The following is a 21575-nucleotide window of genomic DNA, read 5'->3' as shown; positions in this document are numbered from 1 at the left end:
CACAGACTGTAACATAAAGGCCCCTTGCTTATTAAATGCAAATTAAAATGCATACTGATTTAAATTCAACTAGTATTAATTCAGTAAATAAAAATCAGGAAGTTCTAAAGTTATAATACTCTGGAAAAATTGGCTAAGCCCTCATCTCAATGTGATGCATTTGTATTAAAGAGTGAAATAAAAACAGATGGTAACTTAGCAGAATAAAAAAGAACAGAAACCACACCACCTATGGAATACTGCATCTGAAAAGTTATAATTTTTGACACTGGCAGGTTAATTTTTGCTGTAAAGAAATAAGGAGCCTCATTGGGTAAGAAGAGATATTTATCCAGCCCAGTTTCTTGGTGCCTTCAATGGCCACAGGCAGATGCCCAGGGAAGACTGCAATATGAAGGCAAGATCAGAACGAATTTATCCCTATTAGTTTCCCAAATTAAATGTTATTACTAAAGAATATTATTTTAAACACCGCTATAAATTCTTCCCCCTTTTGATCTCAGACAAAATAATTCAAATAAAAGTTTATTTTTAAATTTTTTCAAAGTGTTCAGTGTTTCTACATGAGACCTTGAGGAAGGGATGGAGGGATAAAACGTGTCCTCCTTGGCCTAAGGAGAGATTTTGCAGGGTGTAAATTGCTGTGAAGAAGGATGTTTCCTCTCCTCAATCCTTCTTACAGGAACTGAGGTTGGGTTTGGTTTTTTGCTTCCCCTTTCTGAATAACTTGGTGCCTCTACAGACACTGAAAGCTTCCTCAAGTAACAACATGACTTCGAAACGGGGTTATTTTTACCCTGCTGCTTATCAGGCAAAAATATGAACAATGGTGCCTTTTGGATTATCTACAGGCGCTGAATGACACTGCATCATTTTTGCCTCTATCCCCATTTCACACACCACCCTTGAAACTATAAAGAGGCTGTTAAAACAAGCAACATTTTTCAGAAATAAACATCTAAAATTTTGCACAGCATGCACACACACAAATTATATTCTATGGGTGACTCCATTTGTAAATGCTGACTTACTGAGATCTTTTTCCCAGAGCTAACAATATAAATAAAGACTGTCAGAAAATGAGAATAAAAATAAGCATCAAAAATGCAGAAAAAGTTCTCTGCTCCTTTATGTTCTTTTTCTTCATACTTCCTACTTTTTCATACCTTATCTTCCATTCTGAGTATTATACCTCCAAGATCCACAGCTACATTAGAGCAAATACACCCTTATTCTTGACTTTTTTTTTAATTTTTCACACTTCACTAAGAAGGTATTTTTTAAAGGCCTGCCTTTATCCTCCTAAACTATAGATATTCTCTTCATAATACCCACTCTGTGTGACCAATATTGGATTAATTGAGTTTACCCATATGCCCATATGCAAAAAGTCTGTAAAAAATCTGGAGAAAACCAGAGTCAAGAACAATCAAAGGTTTGGAAAACATACAGGGAACAATTCTATTGTCATTCAGTTGTAGAGATTTAAGGCAACTTTCTACCCTGACTGCTCATTTTTGAATTTCAGTTGCAAACCTATGCCAAATCAAAACCTACTACTTAAACTTACTCTGTTTTTGGAAAGAGGATGCTCAGGTTAGAGTCCTAGATTAGAACATGGTTTCCCCTCTTCTGTTGAATCCAAACCAACAGGGCCAGTTTTCCAACAAGCAAAGTTACACCTCTGTGCACTAATAGCCTGAAAAGATTTCTTCTAAAAAAGATCACAAAAAACCCATCACAAGGATGCAAGCACATATGTACCACCTTCTGTGCATTCCAACGCCTGCAGATCTTGATTCCAAATCAAAGTCTAAATTTTGTGCAACTAATCACCTGTCTGAAAATCTTACAAATTAGTAATTGATCCCAATTTGCAGAAGGAAGAGCAGGATTTTCATTTTTACATTAAGCAGTAGCTCTTCATTTAAGTCTCTGACCAAATTTAATCTCCTGAATGACTCAAACATGACAAGCCTACTCTTGCGGGGTAAACTGAGAGGAGAGCTATTAAATAAGGAAAAAGTGCTTCTTTTGAATGAATAAATACAGAAGAACTGGCCAATACACAGAATCACAGAATGCTATGGGGTCAGAAGGGACCTCTGGAGACCCCCCAGTCCAACCCCCTGCCAGAGCAGGGTCACCCAGAGCAGGTCCCACAGGAACGTGTCCAGCTGGGTTTGAATGTCTCCAGAGACGGAGACTCCACCACCTCTCTGGGCAGCCTCTGCCAGGGCTCTGCCACCCTCACAGCAAACAAGTTCCTCCACATGTTTAGGTGGAAATTTCCATGTTCCAGTTTGTGCCCGTTCCCTCTTGTCCTGTCCCTGGGCACCACTGAAAAAAGACTGGCCCCATCCTCCTGACACCCACCCTTTCAGTATTTATAAGCACTGATGAGATCCCCCCCTCAGCCTTCTTTCCTCCAGACTAAAAAGACCCAAGTCCCTCAGTCTTCCCTTGTAAGAGGGATGTTCTAGGCCCCTCATCATCCTCATAGCCCTTTTGTGCATATGGAGAATACAGAATAATTGCAAAGCAGTCCTTACGAGAGGACACAAAAGTACCTTCATTGACAGAAGGTGTGTGCTAATTTCCTGTGCTGACTTCAAGCAATTTGAAGAAGAATCGTACCAGAGTAAAACACACCAGGACTGGATACAGGGTAACTAACTGCCCAGAGACACTCCTCGTGAAAGTCCAAGTCCCTCTGAATTGAACTGGATTTTCAGTAACTTTTTCACAGTTTCTAAAACAAAGCCCCTAACTTTAGCATAGAATACATAGATCTGGGCATTCCAGCTAATCTAGATGTTTTGGGAGACTAAGATAGCTGAGTAAACACTTTGAAAAAATAAAAAATTAATTAAAGGAAAACTGTCCACTTAAGAAGGATTTAGCAGGTCAATGAGGGCTATCAAAGATAATAGCGCGTGTTAATCTACTTCACAGTCTTCAGAAAATACGTACTTGGCATTAACATAAATTTAGTTTTAATTTACTGTTAATTAAGGTAGATTAATGTATATATGACTGTCACAAAAGTACACATTAATAGCAAAAAGAGCTATTCTAATAAATAACACATCACTGCTCCTACTGTGCTAAAATATTTTGGTAATTTAAACTCTTCAACAGCTAAATATTCTGCTTAACAGTGAGAGAAATTTACAGAAACAATCCCTTGATGAAGCAGCATCGCAACACTCTTGGGATTGCACAGCGGTTCAGAGACAACCCTGAAACAAGTGGGTAAGGAAAAATCTATATAACCCTCCGTTATTAATGACTACCGACTGACCTCTGCTTATCTTCACTACATGAGATGACATTGAAATTCTCAACTCTGCTCAAGCTTCATTATCCCAAATCTAGACTATAATAACTCAAAAGGGTTCTGATGATATTTTTAACCTGTCACATTAAAATAAACCGGAAAATTTCTGACATTATATATCACCTAAAAAAAGGGTCATTGCTTTGTTCACATAGTGCAATGTGAAGTCTAGTATTTACACTGCCTACAATGACCAGTGACCGTATTTGCTTAATTTTTCATTCAAATATTACAGATAAGAGAGAAGATAACAAATCCCTCCAAAAAGAAAGATAAAAAGACCACTGAGAGTGTGAACATAACATATTAAAGAAAGGAGTCATGTTTACCTTCCTCCGGGAAAGAATTTCCATCATGTATCACATGTGCACACAGACACAACTTGCTGCTATTTTCCCACCTAAAGCTTGCTTAATTCTGATTTTTCATTCTATTTTCCACTCTCTTCCTCTAGCCAAAATAACCCAACAACAACAAAAAAATAAAATTAAAGATTTAAAGCAGGTCGTTTAAGCTGAAATCAAAGCCATTCTTCTTAGAAAATAGCTGTTTTTTTAACACTCTATAACACTTTGAAGTGGCCAAATATAACAACATGTTCATTTCAAATTGAATTTACAAAAATTAAAACTATTTTTTTCATGGGCAAGGTGTTAAAGAAGAACATGCCTTATTAAATATACAGTAGCTGTAATTTAATTGTTTCTTCTGATCCTATCCATTTTAAATAATGTTTCAGATATTTTTTTTTTTTAAATGGAAAAGAACCCAGTATGATTCAAGGAAAAACATTTTTCTTTCCTCTTTGAAGAAATGAATTTTCAACTTATCTGCATTCAGAATATGAATAGAAATTTGTACACAAGTGATTCTAAATGCCACTGGCTTCCCGTTTTCAATGCTGCTATTTTTCCAGAGAATGTATCCACAGATCAATGACCTTTTCATGTGATCTGGAAATGCCAAAGAATAATACCTCAGGGAAAATAACGTTTTCACTTGAGTTAAAATAATATTTTTTTTATCAAAGAGAGAAAGCATGAAATCCTAAAATCACTGTGGATGCCATCCAGAAAACCCATATATCTGGGGGAAAAAAATTAGTAGAGATAGTTGTTCAGACCAATTAATTTCAAACCAAAGCCACAGTAAAATTAATGAATCTCACAGATTAATAAACTGCTCATTTGGCAGCATTTACTGTGGCGTGTTTGTGTATGTTTGGCCATTTTTCTCTTACTTGTTATTAATGACGGCTACTTGGAGCTGCTGATTGCCAGGGAACACATCGGTGCACATGGAGGCTGATGAAGACACCTGAGGTTCAGCTGCTGGAGAAAATTCCAGAAGTGGCCCCTTTCCCCCTCCCTCGCTGCTCGAGAAAGACATTTTTAGGCTGACGGGCGAGTACGGACGTTTGTCAGGTACTGCTTGCTGCCCCTTGTCTTTCCATCCTTTTGCCCTTTTCTCCCCGCAAAAGGAGAGCATGGTATCAGATTATAACACTTCCCAAACTTTTACAGTGTGCTTTTCTCTGTAGTTCAGGTTTAGACGGTGGTGTCAAATTATGAATTCAATTATTTGGGTATTGGGGAAAAAAAACCCCACAATAGCTATTTTCTAAATTTCTAGTATGTTTTTTTTAATGGCTTGTGGAAATATGGCTGCACCATAAGAGCAAATACTGCAGGGATTCTTAGCTTTTGACATTTTTAATTGCCTCTGCTTTGGTTATTACACAATAGATATTTTCCTCATCTAAATATAATGTATCTTTGTAAAATCCTTTAAAATATGATTTCAAACCAATGAATGCCATTTTCTATTTGCCTTTAATTTCCTCTCAATAGTAAGTTCATCAGAGTGTAACAATTAATTAACTTAATTAAGCTAACTTAATTATGTTCTTTCATAGGTCAATATGTAGAGCTACTCAGATTAATAGCAGAGCTTGTAAAGTTAATCTTCTTGTATAATGCAAATGATGCCAAGTCATGTATTAAATACCTTCCCGCATAACAGATGATATAGGACTGAATGTACTTTAAAGAAGGGCAGGGACTGTGAAAAGGTTAAATAAAGAAAAATGTCTTGGATTTGTGGAAATTTTAAACAGACCTAATTCATTTTTAAATTAATAACGCTCTTCTAAGAGGAGCCCTCATTCCATAAGGCCATTTACAGCTTAAACATACATAAATAAATTTTGACTTCAGAAGCAGAACTGCATGACAGCATTTTCCAGCCATCTTGCGACCTTTATGTTTTGTTATTAAGCAGATTACATAAAACAGTCATGTGGGGAGATTAGACGGAAAATATGAATTCCTAACTCCAGAGCATTTCCATGCTCACTGTATTTCCCAGTTTATTTTACAGAGGAATCACTTCAGTAGTCAAAGGTATTATGTTCTCTTCTCCCTTCATTATTAATTCACTTTTAACACAGTTAGACTCTAGGGCTTTTTAGGCGTGTGGCTTAGCACTTTTGTTATGAAATATTCATGGGAACTACAGTAATCATAATAATTACTTGTAGAAGCATAAAAAGGAAAATCAAACAAATCTCCTGAGTGCCAAATGATCTCGACAGGTGACTCAACTCCTCTGTTTTGATAAATGGAACTGATGGTTGGTACCCACAAGGAGTTGGATTATGGGCCAAATCACCAAATTTCAGCCAAGTAATCAAATTTCAGCCCTTCCTACAATGAATCTGATTTAGGTCCAGAAAATATTCTAAACGCCTAGCAATTCTAGATGTGTAATCTGTCACAACTCTCTGTTGCCACTCAAAGAAAACAAAGAGGAGGGGTGCAACAAATATCCTGTGAGGTCCTTTGAACAGGAGTGTAAAGGAAAAGGCTCCAAAAGTGTGAAAACCACGACTGTTCAGGAGTTTTAAAACCAGAATAAAGTACTAACAAATGCACCGAGGGATCAGCCCCATCTACCAGGGGATGGATGACACAGATGACCTAATATATTTTCTTCTCTTTGTTAAAGTATGCTGTGTAGCCTTTGTGGGGTTGCAAAAAATGAACATCCTGATCTCACTGTAGCTGCAGGTTTAAAATCAACCGCTGACAACATCACAATCCTACAACTTCTGGTACAAAGGGGGATTATTTGTCTATGATACGGAATAACTAGTAAGTTATCACCTACGATTTTTCATCAGAAAACAGTCTGCTAGGTTCATACAGCATGGAAATTTCCAGTGACTTTTCTGAGTGGTAAGCTCTTCAGAAGTTAAACAAAAAAATTTAGTGTTCAAGAGTAAATATACAGTCCTATCCACTCTATGTGGGTAACTGTATATTTTTTCCAATTAACAGTGTGTCAGGAAGAACAACTTATTTCTAGCAACAACTGCCTGACACAATTCTTCTGTTAAATGGGTTCAAGCCAGCATCTACACAGAACAGAGGGAAAATACTGTAAATGCCTACGAAGTTTAAAAAAAGAATGCACAGCCTTTTCACAAGCATAAAACCTTTGCATTTATACATCTGGACAGATATACAAATGTGTATTTTCCCTAAAGTTTTCTCTTGTTCTCTAAGAGTGCAGATCATCTTTCTGTTTCTTGCCAGTGCTTATTCTACACAATGATTGAGTTATTTGCTCAAATGAGAGATGCTGGTGACGGAAATGCAGCTGTTTAACAGCCTTCTAATAATAGCAGATGGAGAAAATATCACATGAGCGTTATTACAAGCTTTGACATGGAATTACTTTCTATTCAGCTCTTTCAGAACATGTTACATCATACCTTGTTTAAAAAGCCAACACCTCAGTCTAATAAAACAGCATAAGGATGGATTGGACGCTCTGCTGAAGTTTATAGCTTCGGGTTTTAAAAAAAATCTCTTTTCCTACTAACTTGAAGCAGCAACGGGACTTGTTGGGAAAGGTTTTATCCAAAGATCAAGGAAGGAAGCTAACTCAAGAAACAAAAGATAGTATCAGCTGCCAATTGTGTTCATAAAAATTAAGAAACGTTCCCTTTGCTCATATATGAAATAATGCAGATAGTGCTCCCAGATTTTCCAAGAATAATTCAGTGATTTTAACACGGAATGCTATAAACCTTTTAAGCTGCCTGTACCATACTTATGACTAATGGCAGCTGACTTAAGCATGGGACACATTTTTTCCTTTAAAACAAAACACTATACCTCAGTTGTGCATTACTAATGGCAAAACATCTGTGCACCATCCAGACAAACTGCAAGCACTGAATGTCTAATAGCTCAGGAACAGACTAATGGGTATACCTATCTTAATCCTTCTTTAGTTGAGAATCACAATGCTTTACACAGCTTTTATAGCTTTAACACAGCACTAAGAAAACACCACAAATATGTAAGGGATTCACGTTCATATGCTACCATCACGTCATGATATTTTACCCTAAAATGCTCCAGAACATATATACGTGGTTTTTTTCTGTGGGAATGTAACGAGTTGGTTGGTTGTTGAACTCATTCTTTTTATCCAAGAGAGAGAGACTGGCACAGCTTTTCATCTGTATCTGAACCGAGTTGGCAATGCAGCCATTCAGAGAGAACAGCTCTGTTAGCCTCTAGGCTTACACTATTAAAACATGATTAATTGATTCGCCACAGGATTGGCAAAGGAAATTAATACACGTAAGTCTATGTATTTCTATTTTACTTCTAATTAAAGAAGGGGATATGCCTCTTATGAGACTCAGGTTTAAGGGGACTGTCAAAACTACTCTCCTTTTACTTAGATAACTGCCACCATCACTCCCTGTACATGAATGTGCTGCTGATGAGAAATGGTACCAAGACACAGCCCACCCACCTTGCCCTTCAGCCCTGCATGAAAAAGGGAAAGGAAAATCACTTTAACAACAAACCTTCACTTTCTTCAACATCACTGTACATTTTCCTCTAAAAACACAACATTTTCTTCTAAAAAACTGTATAAATATATTTACTAAATCTACCGCAGCTGCCAGGTGCACAATGAAAGTGACCATAAAAATCAGAGTAAGGGTCAAGAAATCTAATTCATCAGCCTTTCAATTGTATCAAATGATTACAGTGTTATTCAAACAAGTGTATTTATACATTTAAAACACTTTAAAAGCTCTGAATCTTCAGTATTCAACATGTCCAGAGAATTTTCTTTCATTGGTTCACGGTAAAAAATTTGTGATATCACAACAACAGTGCAGTTCTGAATTTTGAAGTGGTTGTGGGGACAAAATTCCTATTTTAAGCACATTATGTTGGAGGGAAACCACCAAAACAATATAATTTACTATAACATTCGACAAAAAGCAGTGTTATTCTACAGTTTCCTAAGAAATGCTAAGAAAGTTGAATAAAATGACATTGAAATTGCAATGACACACACCTGTCCCCTTCAAATGCATCAATTTTTCCTTTAAATAACACTTTCCAATTCCTACTCTTAAAAAAGACAATAAAGATATAAAATATTAACTCATCAATCACACAGGACTTTTCCTTATTTTAGTATGGCTACTAATTAAATCATTCAAGCATTCAAATGTATACAACTTAAATTTTATGGGGGATTGCACAGCTTTTGAGAGCACAGAATGTTCTCTTTTTAACTAGAAACATGGTTTGGTCATTTTATAACCCAAAGTGTTTCTGCGTCTGAAATACCCCGAAGAATACACACACTTTCCTGAATCCTTCACAGCTACAAAATTTTACCATCTAAACACCCGAAACGCCAATTATTTCTGCAGTGGCTTTTGTCATATGCCACATGGCTGGTTCCTGCCCCCTGCAGAGTTAAATCTGATTTTAGAGCATTAAAAGAGGCTGGGAAGGGAGGCAATAAGAGGAGCAGACGCCATCCCACCCTCCTGTTGAGTAGAACTCAAAATTCAACCATCATTTCTACCAGGAGGAACGACTGGACAAGCCAAACAAAGCCTCATCCAAGTGATCAAATGACATCCCACAAAGTTAAAACTAATGACGCAAATAACTGAGTGTTAGATTCAGACTGGCCTGAGAGGCAAATAAATCATAAGCAGAAAAAAACCTATGGTTTATATAAATTAATGCGGCAACTCACAAGGTTTTCCTATCTCCAACTAGAAGTTGTTCTCTCCCCACATTTGCAAGTCCAAAACTTTTTTTGAACATCCCTTTCCACATCCTTCTCAATTCTCCTCCACCTTCCCGAAATCCTTAGCCTGTTGGCCATTTTGCCTTCTTTAAACCTTTTTCTCCCATTTTTCTTTTCTGTGGGCGCATCTGAGCTTCTCCTTAACAATTGCCTTTACACCATCTACTGATGGGTAAAACTCAGATGAGACCCATCATAATGACCGTCAGGTGAGACTCAAATAATGCATCAGTTAGCAGCTGTAGTTAATTCCAAATATTAACTCAATAAACAGATACTGAAAGAATATAAGGGAGTGATGTACTAGGAGATGTCAAATAAAATGAGAAATAAAAAAAGACATTAGTTGAGATAAAGCTCTGCAAACACTTTTTTTGTTTTGTTTTGTTAAAGACCTGGGTTTTAGAGTAAATTTGCAAACGTTTGTTTACGGTGCTGACTTACCCATGCGAAACTTAGATGGGTTGTTTCATGGTGGGTTCTGAATTTGGAAATTCAACGTACTGGTGCTCCCCTCTCAAGGTTCCCTGCAAATCCAACCACAAAACTCCTTCTGACTCACCTCTCTCTGTTTTTATATAAGCTGCAGTAAATATGATTGAAGAAAGTCTACATCCCTTATAAAACACATATAATTCTTTATTACCCCACATTCTGTAAAACAGCTTCAACATAAACTATTACTGAGATATATATATACAATTCAAAGGGTGTATTTCCATCTTTCCATTCTCTGAAGTTTCCTCTCCCCCAGTTTAGCTGGTTTTATTCCACAAAGGTAAAAACAGTATACCCATCTTCCTCTTGGCCGCCTTTTACTTCCTAGCCATGTTTCATTCCTCTTTCTGCAGCACTTATCCTCTCTTTTGATTTTTAAGTATCATCTGTGCTCTCAATTTTAATTTCTCCAGTGGAGTGACACAAGTTGGCAAAGCTCACCTCTCTCTGTTTTTATATAAGCTGCAGTAAATATGATTGAAGAAAGTCTACATCCCTTATAAAACACATATAATTCTTTATTACCCCACATTCTGTAAAACAGCTTCAACATAAACTATTACTGAGATATATATATACAATTCAAAGGGTGTATTTCCATCTTTCCATTCTCTGAAGTTTCCTCTCTCCCAGTTTAGCTGGTTTTATTCCACAAAGGTAAAAACAGTATACCCATCTTCCTCTTGGCTGCCTTTTACCACCTAGCCATCTTTCATTCCTCTTTCTGCAGCACTTATCCCCTGTTTTGATTTTTAAGTATCATCTGTGCTCTCAATTTTAATTTCTCCAGTGGAGTGAGATAAGCTGGCAAAGTTGAGATGTAAGAGGCAGAACCTATGGCCCTCCACAGACCAGAGGTCCTTTAGCTACTCAGAATATAACACAAGAATACAAAAGTATTGCTAAAAACTCGTATGAGTCCATCCTCAGGACTGCTCAGATGCGATAACCCAATTTTCTGTCTTAGAATACGTGGTGATACTCCAAAATAAGTGAAGTACCTATTTGGTCTTAATCCAGAAGACACTCCTAAGAATTCTTCTGGCCCCTCTTCTTCAGACAAAGTGACAAGACTATCAGAGGAAAGGAGAAATTCAAGAAGGTATTTGATAATTATCTAAAGCTCTCAATTTTAATTTCTCCAGTGGAGTGAGATAAGCTGGCAAAGTTGAGATGTAAGAGGCAGAACCTATGGCCCTCCACAGACCAGAGGTCCTTTAGCTACTCAGAATATAACACAAGAATACAAAAGTATTGCTAAAAACTCGTATGAGTCCATCCTCAGGACTGCTCAGATGCGATAACCCAATTTTCTGTCTTAGAATACGTGGTGATACTCCAAAATAAGTGAAGTACCTATTTGGTCTTAATCCAGAAGACACTCCTAAGAATTCTTCTGGCCCCTCTTCTTCAGACAAAGTGACAAGACTATCAGAGGAAAGGAGAAATTCAAGAAGGTATTTGATAATTATCTAAAGGCTGCCCTAAGAACTAATAAATTGCACTGTACTTCCTATGGCTAGTACTGCATACTCTCCTATACTGGGAAGATTAAGGTCTAAAGAAATCTGCGAGAAAAGCAGGAAAGACTAGTCTTTATATTACCTGGTCCTTGGATTATCTTGAAAAATAACAATAACATCTAAACTGTTTGAGGAAGCCAAGATTCATGATGTTAAGGCTACTCCAAATGGACTTCTTTCTCACAGGAAGGGTTAATTTAAGGGTAGTAATGGTTCTCTGAAAGGATGATTGCCACCATGGAATCAAATTCTGAGTCAGAATTCTGCAGACCACCTCTCCTCCAGCTATGGTGCACTGTGATGAGTGCATGTTGCAGGGTCAAACCCAAGTCCTTGGCTACTTTATGGAACTACCTCACAAGCCGGCACCTTTTCTTCTAACACCAGGGAGTATGGATTTACAATCAGGCTCATTAGCACCTAGTATCATTTTTTGGAAAACAAGGGCACAAAAAAGGCACAATATTAGCTAGGGTCTTTCCTTTGCACAACGCAGCAATTAGCCTATTTAAATTTAATGAAGGCTGACAATTTCTTTACATCTATCTATATACCTACATACAGATTCTACTTCTGATTCTTTAGTGTTATAAAATTTAACTGGCCAGAATCTAATGGGACTCCAGTTAATGTCATGGTGTAAAAGACAGGAACAAGGAAAAATATTTTCCCAATGGCTGTTAACAAGAAACAGTATTAAAAAGGCAGCAGATGGAATATACTCGGCTTATAGGTACTGAGATTCACACTGGCCTTGCATTTTGTTGGAGGCTAAGATTACTGAGATTCACACTGGCCTTGCATTTTGTCGGTACGGGAGGCTAAGACTGAGCTTTAGCTTTAAAAAGTCTCTGCTACGAGTAAAACAACACTAGGCATGAAAAACCGAGGCAAACGTGTATCCCCCAACAGTTAAACTTGGAAAAGAATAGACACAGAATGTCCTACCTCTTCTGGACGTTTCTGTGCCACCGATACAAGCTCTTCAGAGCTACTTCTGGAGGTAGAGGGTACCACGTTACCTGGGGCCTCTGAGACCACCTCATTTGACGGCTCGGAATCCTGAGGGCAACAGAGACAAATAGACCCCTCAGCAGCGTGTTGACGTGGCACGCCGAGAAAATGAGACTTTTCAGAGGAACTGCACCCCAAGCACAGACAGAGAAATGAAAAATACTTGAGGTCTGAAGCTCTAATCTTCTTACCCTGGGCAACTTCTTTTTACCCCAGAGGCAAAACCATCTGTCATGTATTTTTCTCTTAAAATTGGTAATATTTTCTTCACAAGTGCATTATAAGAATTATTAAATAGCTACATAGTATTTCAGAATTGCAAATTTCTGAACCAGCATGCTTGGTTTGCCCACACCCACCCCTGCTCCTGAACTGCAAGGAAGGGAATATTCCATTTCATCCCCTGATTTAAGAGGGAGGTTTGTACAAAACAGCTGGGACTGTGCTAGAACAACCCCCCCACAAATGTATTTTACCAATTACTGCAAACCAATATGGCACACAACCTGGTAAAGTTAGAAAAGTTAGACTTGGCTGTCTATTAGTAACTTTTAATACTACAGTAAGATAAAGAAAATAAAAATTCTCAAGTAGTTTGCATTCTGTTTTCCAAAGTACCTTTGAAATGCAACATGGCGAGAACAGTCAAAAGAAAAAGCACTTTAATATCTTCCCTGCTTCACACAGTGTTTTTGATAACTGCATAGATTGAGACATTTTACTACTGAGAAAAAAAAAAATCCATTAATCGGTACTATTTCTACTATGCTTGTTGTAATGCTCATTACAGAAGATATTTTAGAAGTCATCACTTAGCAAGCGGGATATGTGCTTTTGATATATCACTCTCTCTCTGTAGTCATTAATTGCAAGGAAATCAAGATTATACTTTTGGAAACTGCAAGCCACAAAGCTCATTATTAAGTTTTTCAACTTAACAACCTCTAAAAAAAAGTAAATTAAAATTTCATAATGATGATATTCAGCATTTGCAGTTTAGCCCAATGTACGTGTGGCTGTTGGACGGGTACAAGTGAACATCGTGGTCCAACAACCATTTGTGAATCACACAGAGAATCGCAGGTAAGATCAGATATTGTAAAAAAATTAATACATGAAGGGGGTTTCTGGTTGCTAGAAAGTTGGAAAAATCTCTTTCGACCCGGAGGGGGAATACTCTAATATCTCTATTTCCTACACCTTTTTAGGTGAATCCCTTTAAAACAGCTTCTGGGCTTAAATATATCAAACAAAGCGTTTTATGCCTTTCTTGTTGTACCACCACCCTGAGACTTAGAAAAAGGATATTCTGGCCCATTCTGTGGCTTATCACCTTAACTTTAGAATTTGGTATTAGGAAGATATTTTAGGAAATACGAGCTTCCAGCAAAGACTAAAGAATGCCATCAATTCAAATATTAACAATGCCATCCGACTGCCATTGCACAGAACTGTTTTATGGGCATAAGAACAGGATCTGAGACACCTTGGTAGAGCTACTATCCCAAATAATTCCATGACTGGAAAAATATAAAGTTATTTTTCAGCTTTCTCAGTTCCCCAAAATAATCTCAACACCATGGCTAACCACACTGAACTGTAAGGAGAAACATCTCCAGCATTCTGATAATAAAAGTCCCATTTTCCTCTACCGACTCTACAAAAGCCCCATGCTCTACATGCCATCAAAATAACCTCTGCACTATGTTCATCCTGAAAATTTGCTGTTCTTCCCAGCAGATCTGGCCTTCCACAGGCAAACAGCCTCTCGTTTGGTTCCCAGTAAACGATGACGATGAGACCATCTCTTCTTGTTGACCCAATTAGCCCCAAACCGGCTCTGAGTACTGAACGGTCCTGTTTTGTTTTCTCCTTGACAACTGGGAAGTTAAATCATCGACGTGCTATTTATCAGCTCAATATGTTTCCAGAAGCCCTTCTGTGCTACTTACAAAAACAAAAGTAACAACCACATCTGCTGGAAGAAAATGATGTACTTGTCTGAATTCCTTGGTTCAGTGATTTCTCTCCTTGGATTGTGCCCGTCTTTTGTGTCTGAACAAACCTCTGTTAAGTTGCTATTACCCCTGCCCAGATAATGGTAGCAACATTTCTTTGTTTCTTATGATTTTTGAAATTATTAAAGATGGTTTTCAAATATGTTCTGAACAACTGCAATTTGGTAAACGTTATGTTCCTGTTCCATTCCTCTTGCCTCAACAGGAGCAACACGTCACGGAGTCTCTTCCCCCACCAAATCTTCTTTCCAAGCAGCTTGGCCATCCTTCTCAATAGTTCTCTTAGGAACCAGCTAGCTAATATAATACTTCCATGTTTAAGGAGATGGATGGAAATGAAATTTACTTTATTATTCAGAAACTAAGCTGAGAAAATGCATCTCCCTTTCCAACTGCACTGGTTTTATTATTTCTTTTCCCACCGCTTCTCAGGAAAACTGTATAGAACCTACATATGTTGCTCTGAACCAGTTTGGCAACACGTGAAGCAAAGTTTCAGAAATAAACACATTCAGTAAGTGTAATGAGATCTTTCCAGGTAAGATACCACAATAAAAATGCTCCAAGGTGCAAGTGAGAATTTTCATAAAGCTGCTTCTCAGGGAGTTACGAGCACATGGCCAAATGAGAAATAGCCCCAGTACCTTGACTTGTACCCAACAAATAAAACAACCTGAAAAAGTATTAGAATTTGTAAGGAAAAGTGAGAAATCTGTATCTCTGAACTAAACCAACATTTTTATTGAAGAAGTATTTAAAAAATAATTAAAATTAGTTTCTTATTCTTTCTAATTATTATTTAAATCATAACATGCAAGACTGACTTTGCAAAAAGTCCCCTCTTTCTATTTTCAAGGCCAAATGATTAAAATCGTGTCAATGGCACTTCTCATTGATGTTTAAGCCTCGGCCATAGCAGTGACGGACGTGATTGTTCATGGACATGGAACCTACACAGTAATTTGTACACATTATTCTAGTGCTTAAACCCTCTCCATTTCATTAACATGTTATTGTATTTTCCAGCCTACATATGAAAACTCACGTATCTGCATTTTTAAGTTGGACAGAACAAGACACAGCTTTCTAATGGATCACAATATTTCATTATAATACTTAATAAACTATGGAGACAAACCACTTTTAAGCAGTACTTTCAGTTTCCTGAAAATACAAGAATTCTTTATCAAAATGTAAGTGCATCATAAACAAATAAATTCAGAATGAGCAGTAATTGCATTTTTCCTGCACGATGCTGATTTTGCTCAAAGCTCCTCAGAACATGATCCTTCTTGGACTTACAAAACCTTCAAGAGGAAACATGAAAAGCGCTGACATTCGACTATGTTTATGCAAGAAAGACAGCCCTGCTTTGAACTACGTCTCTTTTCATAAGACCTCACAGTTTAAGATACCACAACAGCATTGCCTTGAATCAATCACAGCTTTGCAAAAAAACCAGAGTGTTTGAATTACACGTTGACACAAATATTTGACAAATCAGATATTCTAGTCCTGGGGTGGACCTTGCTTGCCAGTGTTGGCAGCAGGCACAGAAGTGTAGCTGGTTAAATTTTGAGTCTTGGACATTCAGCATTTTACTTTTTTATTTTTTTTTTTAATTCAGGTCAGCAGAGATGGCTGGTGACAGGGATTGGTAGGAGATGAGATGGCAGAGGAGTAAGGTGCATCCAACTGTAGCACCTCCCTCAAAGCCTTCAGCTCTTTCCTCCCCTTCACCCCATTTTGGCACATTTGCTATTTGCATCCACTGCAATAGGAGCAAACATTGTCCTTTTAGTTCTGTCCTTTGCTGTGCAGAAACATCCCTGATACAGTCCACTGAAAAACCAACAGCGCATACAGAACAGATGTGGATTTCACTTGTGAGCTACACAGAAGAGAGAGATTTCAGAGGAAAATATTCAGGTTTTTATGCTATGCTGACGTTGTGGCTTAATTTGAGGACTTGACTATTTTTACTTTTTGTCACTTAAAAACCAGACTGTAAAGTACAAGATCAATACACATATATAGATGCATATTGGGTATGTAAATATGATACAGATATGTACATACAAACACTCATAGGGAATGCTATGGTAACAAAATACTGTAATTGTTTACCAATCCCCGTTACTGTCAGCACAGATGTTGACTCATACGAACTAGAAACTCTACACAGCTTCTGATTTTGAAGAAAATGGAGAACTGATGTATATATTAAAAAATATGCATAAAAATACTTTGCTAGAAAGCATAAGAAGCTGCATGTGAAATAAAATGATGGAAAAATAGTGTCTATTATAAATAGTGTCAATGTTTTTTATACCAGCCAAGCATCCACTATTTTTTTCTGCCATTGTTACTTTAAACCAAAACAAAAGCAGAAAGAATGAAAACAACCAACCCAAAATTTATACCAGCCAAGCATCCACTATTTTTTTGTGCCATTGTTACATTAAACAAAAAGTTTACATTGTTACTTTAAAAGCAAAAAGAATGAAAACAATCAACCCAAACCCTCTTTATAGATGACTCCAAGCCGACAGGTTTGAATGCATTATGTTAACTCTGCATCAGTTTTCATACATCACCCATTACCTTGGTCCAGTTGGAAATTATACAAGTCATAAATTAGCTTTAAACAAGTTTTGAATCAGCCTGGAACTAGTTTTCGAATTAAAGAGCCGCCAGTATATTACATGGCACTGTCATTTTATTACCCCAATCAATTCTGTGTGGCCTGAGGTAGAAAGAAAATGGATGCTGTCTTCATTTGCAAAGGGTTTATCTCTCACGCCAGGCTCTGAAAACATGACTGCAGTAATGAATTGGAAGCCAAAGTTACTAACAAAGACTTCTCGCAGTAACAAAGTAGAATTATCTGTCCCCTTTTAGACTTATAAAAAGGGAGGGGGAAAAATAAAAAGCAGCCCTTTCTGAAACATGAAGGCAGCTTCTTAAGGCTGAAGGGCTACGGGAAGGAATTAGCACATTTTTACTGAAGTGCTAAAGAGCTCGAAGCCTCACGGAGGATGGTTTGAGACTTCTCGCAGTAACAAAGTAGAATTGTCTGTCCCCTTTTAGACTTATAAAAAGGGAGGGGGGAAAAAAAAAGCCCTTTCTGAAACATGAAGGCAGCTTCTTAAGGCTGAAGGGCTACGGGAAGGAATTAGCACATTTTTACTGAAGTGCTAAAGAGCTCGAAGCCTCACGGAGGATGGTTTGTGGGAAAAGCCCTGCTGGGTCAGAGAAGGAGCCTCTCCTCAGCCCAGCCTAGAGAAGATCCCTCCTTCAGCTCCTGCCCATCCCCAGTCCCTCTTAAACCCCAGGGGAGAACTCTGTGAGTATTCACGTCTCAGCCACAATTTGGTAAAAATCTGGAGATATCTGTAGTTCTCCACAGCTCACAGGCGACCAAAGCAAATGTAGGGTTTATCCCAATCTACTTACACATGAGATCAGTCACTTGGCCATTCCTAGGGCTCTGCCCTGCACTGGTTAACGAGGGAGGAACACGGGCTTCAAACTTTTAAGTCACGCTCCACAGTTGTAAAACTTCCTTCCCTCTTCCTTGTCTGCCTTTGTCACTCTCCTCACGCTGATTTTCCTTCACATCTGACAAACCCCCCTCTGCCTCTGCCCTCTCCCAAGATGGGAAATTAGGAATGCAACCTTTAAGGCCCCGCACAGAGGCAACGCCGTCCTTCTCTCCTTGGCTGCCTTTTCTCCCTCTCGAGAGGGCAACGATGACTTCTACGTTTACAGACTGTCAACACAACAGGGTCTCCTTCTCAGACGACTCTGAAACTACCTCAGTTCAGGCAATCAACTGTACCCCAGCTCTAAACACCCCGCCTTCTTTTAAAGACAGAAACAAAAGAAAAATCTCTGTTTTCCAAATATAGAAACTTAATTACATTCTTTGGCCTCACGGTGTATTTTTTTTTTCTTCAAACACACTGCATAATATAAAGGAACTAACAAATTTACAAGAAGTTTCCAATAAGTACCCATCTGCTTCAATTTATTATCCCTCCAGTTTTCAATAAACTACAGCAGTGACAAAGCAAGCTTGCATCTTTGAAATCTACCTGCATTTCCCAGTGTCAAAGGGTGAATTCCCACTTTTATGGCTGTTTTAAAATAAGGTTGCTACAATTGCTAATATTTTACTAGAAGTGTTTGAACAAAATATGAAAGGAAATAGGGTCATGCATTTTCAAATTGGAAAAAAAATGTGATTTACATATATTTAAAGCTAGAAAGAGCACTCTCAAAATAATGTTTTTCATAGTTATTCTTCCAACTTTATCACATGCAAATAGAAACAGCAAACAGGAGAACATTTTACTGTCGGAAGGCATTATCATTCACTGACCTCTGGAACCTGAATTAAGTTTCCCCTTTCCAACTCATATATTTTCTACATTTCCGTTAGTCAGCGTACTAATCCTACCTCTCTCTGGACCAAATTCTCCTCCTTTCAAATCAAACTCTCTGAGATTATTGTATTTCCCTTTTACTTTCTCATCATTATTTCCTGATGTTCAAAAGCCATTCTTTTAGCTACCCTTTTTCTGACCCCAGAATTCTCCACACTGTATTCAAAATCAACTCTCAAAACGCTGTAATTAATAAAACCATATTAAAATACCAAACCTGGAATTAAACTTCAATATATAGATTCTCCAAACTAATTTCATCTGAAATGTATAATGCAAAGGAATACACCTTTCCTGTTGCTGTCATGGATTAAAGCCATTTAAGGCTTTAAAGCCACAGGTACTGTACAGCTCAAACTACTGGCAAAAATTTCTGTATGAACACGAATATAATCAGCAGAAATTTTTAGAATTTCTTCAATAAGGGGGAAAAAGCCAATATCTAGCCTTTTTGTGCTAAATGTCCTATGTCTTGCATAATCTGGAAATTAGCTGGTGCACCAGAGCAACAGATTTTAGGTGAGTATCCTTTGGCAGGATATTAATAGGCTGGCAAGACTGCTCACTATGCCATTAGCAATGCATATAAGAGTAACTCAATACTTTTCCTCTTTTTTGGCCACAGCGCTTCGTTCCTATATATTGTTCTGCTATTTTTAATTATGAATTAGGTTATAGGCATATACTATAGCCTGGAAAGTAATTTTTGTCCTACTTTTGTATTTTTCTAAGTTTAAAAAGTTATTTTATGGAGTTTTAAAAGCTCTTTAAGACAATACACACATCATTCATTGCTGTGGGATCAGGGTATTTCATCTTGCCTGCACCCGTTTTATAGAGCTCTCATCTCTCCAGCCCTTTTTTTCCCCCTTGTCTTAAAAAACTCACCAAAAAATCCAAACAGAAGTTGCAAAACAAATTCTCAAACCCATCACAAGCATCTTTGGCCACAGTAAACATGGTGCTTGCTGTGTTGCTGGACATATGTTGTATATAACTGCAAATGTTGACTTCAACATATTTACAGAATGATACGGGCACTCTACACCAAACACTTAAAAATGAGATTTTCTAACGAACAAAGCAGTTTGCTTTACTCCACTCCAGCAGCCTGGGAGAAAGCGCTCACAAAATTTGCTCCCAATACTTGGCTGATGCTTCACTTGAACTAGAAGATTGAGCACTTGAGAAGATCTCTGCGCCAAAAAAGCAGCTGCTTTATTCTCACAAAAATAGAACGTAGCTCAGAACAGGCTTTCTTTCAAGCACACAATCTTCAGATATTGCGCATCAGCATGCAGAGTGTGTCTGTCAGATGTTGGAACAAAGCTTTAAATTGTACCATCTAACTTAATTCTCAAGACAGGGTCAGCACATTCATAGGACTGCCGGTTTGTTGTGTTTTTTTTTTTTCCCTTTGAGAAGTCCTTTAAGTAATATTTATTTAGCTCCTTACATCTTCATCAGCACTGATTCTTGCTTTTCAACTCCTTGAAGTCCAGATTTTCCCAACATAATGCAAAACAGAGTGATGTTAAAACGTGTGATCACCAAAAGCCTCACAAAATCGTCAAAGGCTACTTATTAAATCAAGACTGGTTTTCATCTCTCCCCACTCCCAGAATTTTTTTTCCAGTAACAAGATGAAATAAAGAAAAGGATTGCACAGTACATTATTTTTTCCAGTCCAAGTTCACAGTGCAAGTTTTATAGCTCCCTTGAACTTTCCTCATACGGCACCCACTTTACCTGTCTGTGCTCCCTATGTTTTCTACAAAGGCCCTACTTTGCTCTGGGGGAGGGCTCTCTGTCTGCCCTCAGCATCCTTCTCCCCACTTCCACACAGCCCCATTGCTTAATTCATCCTGTTCTCCCCTGTGAGAGTTTCTGTCTGTTTCCCCAAGTGGAATTTTCTCGTTCTAATAAACCCCTGTGTGCTCACATTCCCCTTCGATGCCAAGGATGCTTCCTGCAGTCCCATTATTTTTTCCCATCCTACTTCTCCTTCTCTCTCTCTCCCAGTCCCTCCTCTTTAAAAAAGTACCATCATTTATTTTCAACTGGCAAAGCAGAAAAATAAAACATTAACTGAAGGCCATAAAAATATTTTTAAAGAATGAAGCTATCTACAGAAAGCCCTTCTATAAAAACGTTCCTTATACCCTCCTTTTCAGACCTCTCTAACATCTGAATAAGCCAAAATGAAAAAAACTCTTTAGAGATCCTTTAAGAAGCTTCGAACAAATGTTAGGAACCCTATTTTGTGGGTGCCCCTGACTTACTCATTGATGCTAGTCACTAGAGTAAGAAAGAAAATTTCCATATAACTTTATACTGCTCAATAGGGATACATACCCTCATTAATATAGAGCAGCCAGCTAAAACACAAGGAAGTTTTATTCTGTCAAACTGGGATACATTGTCAAGGGGCTGTTTACTAAAAAGGGAAAGAACAGCCCAGCTGACAGAGTTTAAGATGTGACATTAATCAGCCATCTTTTGCTGAGCCCACAGAAACTGAAAGGTCACAACTCGTGCTGCTGTTCTGAAGCATCCTCAAAAAGGCCTGGAAATTCCTCATTCTTCCCCA

The 21575-nt window shown here is 37.8% G+C and overlaps 1 long non-coding RNA gene across 1 annotated transcript in view; it reads right to left on the bottom strand.

Annotated features, from left to right (window-relative positions):
• LOC106886974 overlaps positions 1-21575 on the bottom strand; it is a 67076-nt gene that overhangs the window by 20779 nt on the left and 24722 nt on the right. Inside the window, exons 2-3 of the long non-coding RNA XR_001411769.1 lie at positions 12454-12567; positions 9929-10011 (exon numbers count right to left, since the gene is read on the bottom strand). This is a non-coding gene — a long non-coding RNA (uncharacterized LOC106886974). The remainder of the gene's footprint in view (positions 1-9928; positions 10012-12453; positions 12568-21575) is intronic.

Source organism: Calidris pugnax, unplaced genomic scaffold (genome assembly GCF_001431845.1).
Source record: "Calidris pugnax isolate Ruff unplaced genomic scaffold, ASM143184v1 scaffold76, whole genome shotgun sequence".
In the NCBI taxonomy this organism is placed as follows: Eukaryota; Metazoa; Chordata; class Aves; order Charadriiformes; family Scolopacidae; genus Calidris; species Calidris pugnax.
This window is presented reverse-complemented; position numbering and strand designations above follow the sequence as displayed.